Source organism: Panthera uncia, chromosome D1 (genome assembly GCF_023721935.1).
Source record: "Panthera uncia isolate 11264 chromosome D1, Puncia_PCG_1.0, whole genome shotgun sequence".
NCBI classification, from domain to species: Eukaryota; Metazoa; Chordata; class Mammalia; order Carnivora; family Felidae; genus Panthera; species Panthera uncia.
Genome location: NC_064808.1, coordinates 50,530,295 through 50,540,209, shown reverse-complemented (window position 1 = coordinate 50,540,209; position 9,915 = coordinate 50,530,295).

Here is a 9,915-nt window from a genome sequence, read left to right as displayed (position 1 = left end):
GAAAATCCCAGTGAGGTGCTGCAGTTCATTGGCATATACAGGTCAGCAAAGTTCTCTAAAGTAGAACTGTCTCCATAAGAGAAATGATATGAGTTTGTGGACAGAGAGAGAAGAAAGTTGGTAAAATTATTTTTTATTTATTTTAATGCCAGAATATAGACCAGCAAGGGTGAAATTTTGGCTCCAAACTAACATGTGAATAGGTTTGAGAAAGTCCCCTGACCTAATCATACGGCCATCGTGACAGACTTTGGAAAAAAAAACCTAACTTGTGCCAATAAACTTATAAGTCTCTTCTAGAGTTCCCAGACCCAATTCCAACATAGAGCTGGAGGGGAGGGGTTTCTCTCTCTCTCTCTCTCTCTCTCTCTCTCACACACACACACACACACCACCTAGCAACACACTATAGTGTGTCTGAGAATTCAACTCAATTCTAACACTATCTACTGGGGAATAGCATCAAAGTACACTCCCCACCCTGCTTCAGATGCCCAGTTGCATTTCCTGACCAACAATACAGACTGGAGTTTCTAAAGACCCCTACTTGAGTTTCAGACACCAGTCACAAGTCCAAGATGTTACCTGTACTTCTGACAGACTGGCTCTACATCAGATGCTTCCAGGACCTCTTCCCTGAGTTCCCTTAATTTGCTAGAGCAGTTCACAGAACTCAGAGAAATATTTTACTTAGTAGACCACCACTTTATTATAAAAAGATATAAGCAAGAAATAACTAGACTGACAAGATGCAGAGGGCAAGGTATGTGTTAAGGGCATAGAGCTTCCATGCCCGCTCCAGGTGTCTCCATGTGTTCACCAGCTGGGTAGAGATCTGAACCCAGTCCTTTTTTATGGGGAATACAGTTCCTCCCTCCTCCCCAGAGTTTGGGAAATAGGGGTGAGACTGAAGTTCCAACTCTCTAATCACATGGTTGGTTCTCCAGGCAAACAGCCCCCATCTTTAGATTACTTAAGAGCTTTCCAAAAGTCACCTCATTAACATAACAGAAGACATCTTTATCTCTCTTATCACAGGAAACTCCAAGGATTTTAGAAGCTGTGATACAGGAACCATGGATAAGACCAAATACAAAGGAAAAATATATTTTGGTCATCTGAATAACCAAATATATATTCCTTACAAATCACAAAATCACAAAGCCCAAGACTGAGAAACTTAGTTTTAATAAACTCAAAGAACTGAGTCATCTTTCTTTTGAGTTGGATAGGAAGGCCTTTATTATATCTATAGACAAGGCAGAATTGGACCATGTGCTTTTACCTGATTTTAACAGTGAACTTGATGAAGGATAGAAGCATAAAAATGTTCACCTGTAGCCCAAAAGGCTGACCTATAGCCTGCATAGTTCTGATAGGGATTAAATATGTGCTAGTTGCTACATCCTTAAAGGGTCTCATGAGTGCCTACATATCTTACAGACAGTTAATATTAAACCGAATGATAAGTGAAGTGGAAAACAAAGGCAAACGAAAAGTTAAATTTCCTTACTGCCTACAGCTCATTGACAAGTCCTTGAAACAAGGAGACATTCTTCTAGGAGCTCAGTTGCCTCCATGTTGACACTTTGCTAGGGGCAAACGAGCCCGTCCCCCAGGATCCTACAAGTCTATTTTAACATATAAAAATTCCTTTAGAAGCTTCCTTTATCTCTGTCCCCCCAAGATATATATTGGCAATCATACTCCAAGCATATGGCCCACTGATATATATCTGAAGGGTCTCATGACTGAGTTTCTACTAAACAATAATAAATGACATTTGCATAACACTAGCTAGCCCCCCACAAGGTCTGGCAAACCTTACTTCCAAAATTCCTTAGCGACTTAGGCTATCCCTAACCCCCTCCCAACTTGAAAGTATATAATCAGTTACCAGTCACAACCCCACTGCAGCTCTTTCTGCCCACTTTTTTACACTCAAGTGTTGTTTCTTGGCCATCGGTCCCAAACCCCAATATTTTCCACATCAATAAGCACCTAAGAAATCTTGCGGAAGTAGTTTTTACAAGTAGAAATTTGAGGAAGACATTTATGATCTAATACTCCCTGTACATCCCCTCTCCCTTAAGCACTAACCATATAACCACCAGCTTCACATAGCAAAAAGTGCAGCTCTTTCTGCCCACAGGTCCTGTCCCCTGCTACTCAAATAAACTTACTAAATTGCACCTTACAAAGTCTCAAGAATTCTCTCTTGCCCCTTGCACTCAACAACCCCACAACAATCCCACACACCAAGAACAGAAGCACTGACTGTTGATAAATAGTAGTGCACTAATGGACGGGTCAAATTGCCTGTTACTCTTTCAACACAGTGTTTGGATTAAGTACTTGAGATCCTTTTGACATTTCAGGGAGAAAAAATAAGTCTCAAAAGAAAGATACTAGAATTTCTTCTATTCTGGCCATCCAAGGGATTGGATTTCCACTTCCACTAATGGCTGACAGGATAACTCAGACAAAGCCTCCCAGTGAGAACAAGTAGAAATGATGGACAAACATTTTTAATTGGGTATAGAGAGACTAGAAAACTAACAAATTAAAAAACAATTGTGAGACTCAGAAAACTTCCTTTTAGCTCCAACTTGCAGAGAAAGTTTAGAAGTGTCACTCGCATCCTTACATTAAAGCTGGAAAACCAACCACTTTTCTTGGATCCATCAGAAAACTGAGGTTGACAGGGTTAACTCACTTCCTGGAGTCAGAGGAATACCCTTCCTCTAGGTGGGAAATGGCTCTGATGAAGTTTTGGGTGATGGTGGGGTGGTCCGGAACTGACAGCCAAGAGAGAATTATTGAAGACGTATTTGGTGCAAGAAAGTGATTTTATTAAAGCATGGGGACAGGACCCATGGGCAGGAAGAGCTACACTGGGGTCGTGTCAGGTAACTCATTATATACCCTCAGGTTGACAGGGGGTCAGGGATAGAGTAAGTCTCTAAGGAATTTTGGAAGCAAGGTTTCCAGGACCTTGAGGGGCTAGCTGTTGCTAGCTATTTATTATCATTAAATAAAACCTCAGTCATGAGACCCTTCAGATGCATATGGGGGGGGGGGGCATAAACTTGGAGTATGATTGCCAGCATATATCTTGGGGCAGTTGAGATAAAAAGAAGTAGACTTAAAGGATCCTAGAGATTGGGATAAAGTTAAGCTAAGGTTCTCTTTTGCCCCAAGCAAAGTGTCATCATCAAGGCCACTGAGCTCCTAGAGGGAGGTCACTGCCGGTTTCAAGGATTTGTCAATGGGCTGTAGGTATTAAGGGAATTTAATTTTTATTTGCCTTAGTTTCCCACATTACCATGGCAAACACTTAAATCCCTTTCCTTTGTTCTTGGATAGCCAGGAGTGTCTGAGGAATATCACACATATTCTACCTGGAGGGATGGGGGGTGGGATCTGCTAGCCTGTATTTTGCTCCAATAATATTTCTTCCTCTGGAGATGAGGAAAATGCTCTGGAATTATTTCACAATGTTAACTTTCCAGGGGACCCCTCTTGCATCTTTATTGTGAGAATCTGCTGGGATTGCTGGATATAAGGTATAGAGCCTCCCTAAGAATGCAGCCTCCAAATACTTCTATCTCATGCTAAACTACACTTGTACTCCAGGATTTGTAAAAATTACCCTGGAAGTACCTACCAGTCTATGCCTCCAGCACCTTCTCCAACTAGCCATATTCTCTGTATTCACCTGTCTCTCCAAATTTCAGGGTGGCAGTTGCCCTGCAATGTCACTTTTTTGATGGTTCTATGAAAAGTCCTTGAATTTCCTTTTCTTCAGCTTTTTTTGGTGTAAGGACAGGAGTGATGATTCAAAGCTCTTCATGTATCAGAAGTTCTCATATTAGATTATAACTAAAATATAAAATAAGTATCCATGAGTCCATGTTGATATAAATAAGTGATACAATAAATAAGTACATAGGGGAGAATAAACAAACCTCTCATGCAGAAAATTTCCAAATAATTTATGTAACTATACCACTCTCAAGTAGGTGAAGCATGATTCCTCACTTCTTTTTTTTAATTTTTTTTAATGTTTATTTATCTTTGAGAGACAGAGACAGAGTTCGAGCAGGGGAGGGGCAGAGAGAGAGGGAGACACAGAATCCAAAGTAGGCTCCAGGCTCTGAGCTATCAGCACAGAGCCTGACGTGGGGCTCAAACTTATGAGCCTTTGAGCAGTGAGGAGGTGTGGAGTCTGAGCCAAAGTCAGCTGCCCAATCGACTGAGCCACGCAGGTGCCCCTGTAATTCCTCACTTCGTAAATGTATAGTGACTTCTTTCCAAAAGCCTGTATTGGCTATAAGTAGGAAAAGGGAAAAAAAATTAACCACCAAAACATGTACTTGGGGTGCCCAAGTTATAGATTTTTATACCCTCTTCCTCAGTATGCTCTGTCAATTAACTAAATGTTAACAATTTCTTGGTAGACCTTTTTTTTTCTTTTTCACATTAACTTCTCAGATTAAAACACTCCCCTACTCCAGACAGCGAGTAAAAAGTAAACAGAAACCAAGAGTTATGACAATGGACTGGCCAGCACAAAGGCACAAAACATCAAAAAGGGAAAACATATGCTTCCTTCTGTGAGTAAAAAAGCTGTCAATTAGGATTGTGTTTAGCTGTATATAAGACACAACAGAATATAGTGGTTAGCCAAATTGGGTGTTTATTTATCTCATGATATATGCATGCACACGCACACACGCACACACACACACACACACACAATCTGGCAGTTCAGAGAGATTAAGGCAGCTCTACAGTGCCATCAGGTGACCAGGGTCTTTGTACTTTCTGCAGTGCCATTCTAAACTATGCTACTGTACTCCATATATAATTCCATATTCCAGAGAAGAAGAAATTTAAAAAGAAAGCTCAACAGATTTTACTCACATATGATTGGTCAAAAATGAGTCTGCTGCTCATCTCAAGTTGCAAGAAAGACTCAAAAGACAAAACTTTTAGATTCCCAGCCTCTATGATAGTGGAAAGTTATGCAAAGGTGGGTTTGAATGAGTGCTGAATAAACTAATTCCCAGTAATAACATAATACACATCATATTCTTTTCATGCAATATTTTCAAAAACTAATAAAATATTGGGTAATGAAGAAAGTCTCAAAAATTCCAAAGAGTAAATAAGTTCCAAGGATTTCTGGATCAATATGACAATCTCAACACTTACTACAGCTTCCTACTCCCACTCCAAAACCTAGCAATCACTAAGAACATATGTTATAATAAATAAATTAATAACATCAACTAATAACACAAAACAAATGGAAAGCCACTGATGAAACACAAAAAATATGGGAAAACTCCAAAGATGAAAAGCAACTGTGGTGGAATTATGGAAAAATGAAAGCCTAAAAGGTGCATGGTAATAGATTCAGACAGAGAAATGTCTGACTAAGAGAAGTAGAGAGCCAAGAGCAAACCAACCTAGTGATGAATGGGTAGCACAGTAAGAGTGCTACCAGGCAGGCACTCTTACACCAGTAAGAGTAAGACCAGGCAGGTCTCTCCTGATGCACATGCACTCCTGAACCAAGAAATAGGCCAAAAGTCAAGAAACACTGGTGAGTGTTCCAGAACATTAGAGATTGGGTCATAAAACATGACAATGACCCACATGGCTATAAGCAACCATGCCCCATGAAGCATAGGAAATAAGCTGAAGCATAAATCAAGCTATTAGTATACCTCATATCTCTCTTAAAACAGGTTCCACCAAACAAATGCAGCAACATCCCAAGATTGTCTACTAGAAAAAACAACCAACCAAAGATGGAAATGGCTTGGTCTAAACTGTACACAGGTTTCTTCATGACTATAAGCCCCTGGTCTCCCTTTACTTCAGGTATTTGCTTCAGAAAACTAGTCATTATAGGGGCACCTGGGTGACTCAGTTAAGCATTGGACTCTTGGTTTCAGCCCAGGTCATGATCTTGCAGTTTGTGGGTCCGAGCCCCTGCAATGATAGTGCAGAGCCTGCTTGGAATTCTCTCTCTCCCTCTCTCTCTCTGCCTTTGCCTTGCTCGTGCTCTTTCTTTCAAAATAAATAAATAAAACTTAAAAATATTTTGTTATTGTAAACTCTTTCTTTGACCCTTTGAAGTGGATGTAAGTCTTCTCCTAACCTCTTGCCAGTTTTGCAACCTTGGAAATCTCTTTCTCAATGACCTGGGAACTATCTCCTGAAATGTAAACGTTCAAAGAGATAGCACCCCATCTCCCTGTCCCTGTAGAGGGCACCAGCCTAACTTCTAAGAGTGCCAATTAGCAATCACAGATGGCCTAATCACAGACAAAAACATTGGCAGTCCTCAGGAATAATTCAATGTGCTTGACATATCCCATTGATTAACTTCCCCCTGAAATCCTCCAATACTTTTCCACTGTCACCCCAGGGCTTAAATCTATTCACCCCGACACTTTACCCCAGCTCAACCCTGCTTTTTGTGTTAGTGGAACTGGGTATCCAGACTTGATCTGTGTTCTCTTCCCCACTGCTGGCAACAGCAGAAGAAAAAAAAATCAACTTCCACTTGCTCTTCATGCCCAGTACAATTTTATTTAACACGAGATACAACCTGATATTTGAGCAAAATCAACATGAAAAAGTGACATTAAAATCAATAAGCAAAATTCACACCTAAAGAGATAAGATAAATTCAACATCATCAACCAAAAAAGCTACTCTCAAGGTAAACTTCTCTGTGTCAACTCTCTACTTCAGGATCCCAGGGACCCATGCCTTCACAATAGAGGTGGTGATAAGTGCTGTCACTAGCCCTAGGTAACTACACTATCACTTAGGATATTACTAATGGCATCCTTATAACAGTCCCTTTGTAAGTAAAGCCTTCTTAAAATATTCTAATTAAATTAACTGGAAATTTTCTATTTATTCTGAGAAATAATTACTGTTGGCAAGAATGTAAAGAAAAGGGAACACTTGTGCACTGTTGGTAGGAATGTAAATTGGTACAGCCACTATGGAAAACAGTATGGAGGTTCCTCAAAAAAAAAATAGAACTACTATATATTCATCAATTTCATTTCTTGGTATTTACAAAAAAAAATGAAAACACAAATTCAAAAACATACATACCACCATGTTCATTTCAGCATTGTTTGCAATAGCCAAGATATGAAAGCAACTTAAATGTCCATTAGTGGATGAATGGATAAATATGTGAGATACACACACACACACACACACACACACACACAGAAATACTCTTCGGCCATAAAAAAAATAAAATCTTGCAATTTACAACATGATGGACTTTGAGGGCATTATTCTGAGTGGAATTAAGTCAGACAGAGAAAGATAAATACTGTATGGTCTCACTCATATGTAGAATTAAAAAAAAAAAAGCTCACTGATACGGGTAACAGATTCATGGTTGCAGAGGCAGGGGTGGGATGGCAAAATGGAAAAGGGAGTCAAAAGTTAAAAACTTCCAGTTATAAAATTAGTAAGTCATGGGAATGTGATGTACAGCATGGTGACTATAATTAATAATATTGTACTGTGTATTTGAAAGTTGCTAAGAGAGTAACTCTTGAAAGTACTCATCACATGAAAAAAAAATGTAATTACATATAGTGATGGATGATGGTAACTGGATTTATTTTGGTTATCATTTCCCAATATATACAAATGTTGAATCATTATGCTGTACACCTGAAGCTAATATAATGTTCCTTGTCAATTATACCTCAATTAAAATTTTTTTAATTCAAAAAAAATTTTTAATTTGAGTGGGCCATCTGTTTCCTATTAGTTCTCTATCTACTACAGTGCACATTCAATTAGGCAATATGGAAGTCATTAGCAAAAGTAGTTTCAATGTAGCCATAGGACAGATTTTTATAGTTACAGATTAAAAAGGTGAGGAAGTGAGGGCAATATACAAAGATGACTCTTACAGAGGCTGAGTCAGTGAAAGGCAGATCCTGAAGATACAGGGGTGCAACTGGGAAGTGCCATGGAAAGATACATGCACAAGTGTGTGCAGTGAAGATTGTTATTTTAAGTTCTTGGTCCTTAAAATCTTCAAATATTGAGGTGGAAGATTCAGGAAAGTGGAAGACTGTTGACACAGGAAAAGGGAGATACAGTCAGTTCTGCTATGTCACTTGGTTTAAATGTACAAACATGTGCCAACACCAGCAATACATTATGAAACAATTTGAGGATAACTGAGTTTCACACTTGGCTTTGTGCAATCCAAACACAGAAACTGTATCAAGCTGAGAGTGAGCATTACAGGATACACAACACACACACACACACACACACACACACACACACTGCTAACACCCATCAACTACCTTCCCACACTTCACAACTTTCTATCTGATTTCAGACAAAGCTCCTCTTATCACTTCACCATAACTCACAAGCTGCAGCCCTTCTTCTGTCCATGCCCACAAGCAAACTTCATGGCCTTCTCAACGTAGAGTGTTGTGTTCATTGTAGCATTTGTATTTCTCTCAACCTCTTAACATGTGTCAAACTCTGCTATGGTTTACCTGGTTTTCTATCTTTTTATGTGTCACTGACAATGTTTTTGAGTACTATGCTCCTAACTCCATTTTCCATAAATCCTGTGGTTTCTTTGTGTGGGGTTTTGCATAGCATGGTGATACTTAAGAACTTCTGTGTCCTGTTACAACAGAACTAACTACTTGCTAGACTGAGTGGAGAGGAAACCAAGCTGAGACAAGGACACCCTTTCTTCCAACAATCCAACATGGCAGAGCTGTCCACCTGCGGGCCCCATGTCCTAGGACTAGGTTTGTTCCCAGAGTGGCCAAGAGAGGCCTCCAAAGTCACTGCAGGCTCCTCCTGCTGGAGTGAGATGACCTGCCCCAGAGGCAGTTGGGTGACACTGAGGAGTGTCATGGGGTGGGCCCAGGGGAGTCAGACTGAGACCAGGTGATTTCATGGCTATGATTTATATCCCAAACCCAGGAGTGGTAAGAGAGGGACAGATCTGCTCTCAGCAACAAAAAGCCCAGCACAGGCAGCGACAGCCAGGAGAGGGGAAGGAGCCCAGAAGGAAGAACCAGCCTGGGGACATCTTCATGGCCCCTCCTGCAGTAGTAAGTAAACCAGCCACTGTCAAGGACTCTGGGAGGGGATCAATGGAGGCAGTCCACCTCCCCAGGGTTCTGTCCCAGTCTATGAATCTGGCTCACTGTTGAATTTCTCAATTTGCCTTTCATTACCTTCCATTGGTCTCTCCACCTGGGCAAAGGGTTAAGAGCTATATCTGGGAATGAGGGCAAAGAGCTGGGGTTGAGCTCTGACATGGCCATGTTGCAGACAGTGGGGATCTCCAGCCAGGGGAATGTGCAAACAAACAAACAAACAAACTCTGGCTGTCACAGTATCAGGCATGCAGGAGGCTCTCAGTAAAAATTTGGTAAGTAAATGACCAAGCTAAGTGAGTCTTGAATAATAACTTACGACACACAGAGTCCCAAAATAAGAGGGTTTTATGAAACATGAGTCTTAATTCTTTCATGATTTGGAACTTTGGCAGTATATAAAATATATTATTTTTTAAAGTTTATTTATTTTGAGAGAAAGAATGCAGGTGTGTGAGCAGGGGAGGGGCAGAGAGAGAGGAAGAGAGAGAATCCCAAGCAAGCCCCTCACCGTCAGCACAGAGCCCAATGCAGGGCTCAGTCTCACAAACCATGAGATAATAACCTGAGCCAAAACCAAGAGCCAGACACTTAACCAACTGAGGCACCCTAAGATACATTTTTCATTGGTTTTATTTGTAAAACACAAAAACGAACACCATTCTTGATATAAAATATAAAAGATTGTATTAAATCAATCAATGGGGGAAATGAGATT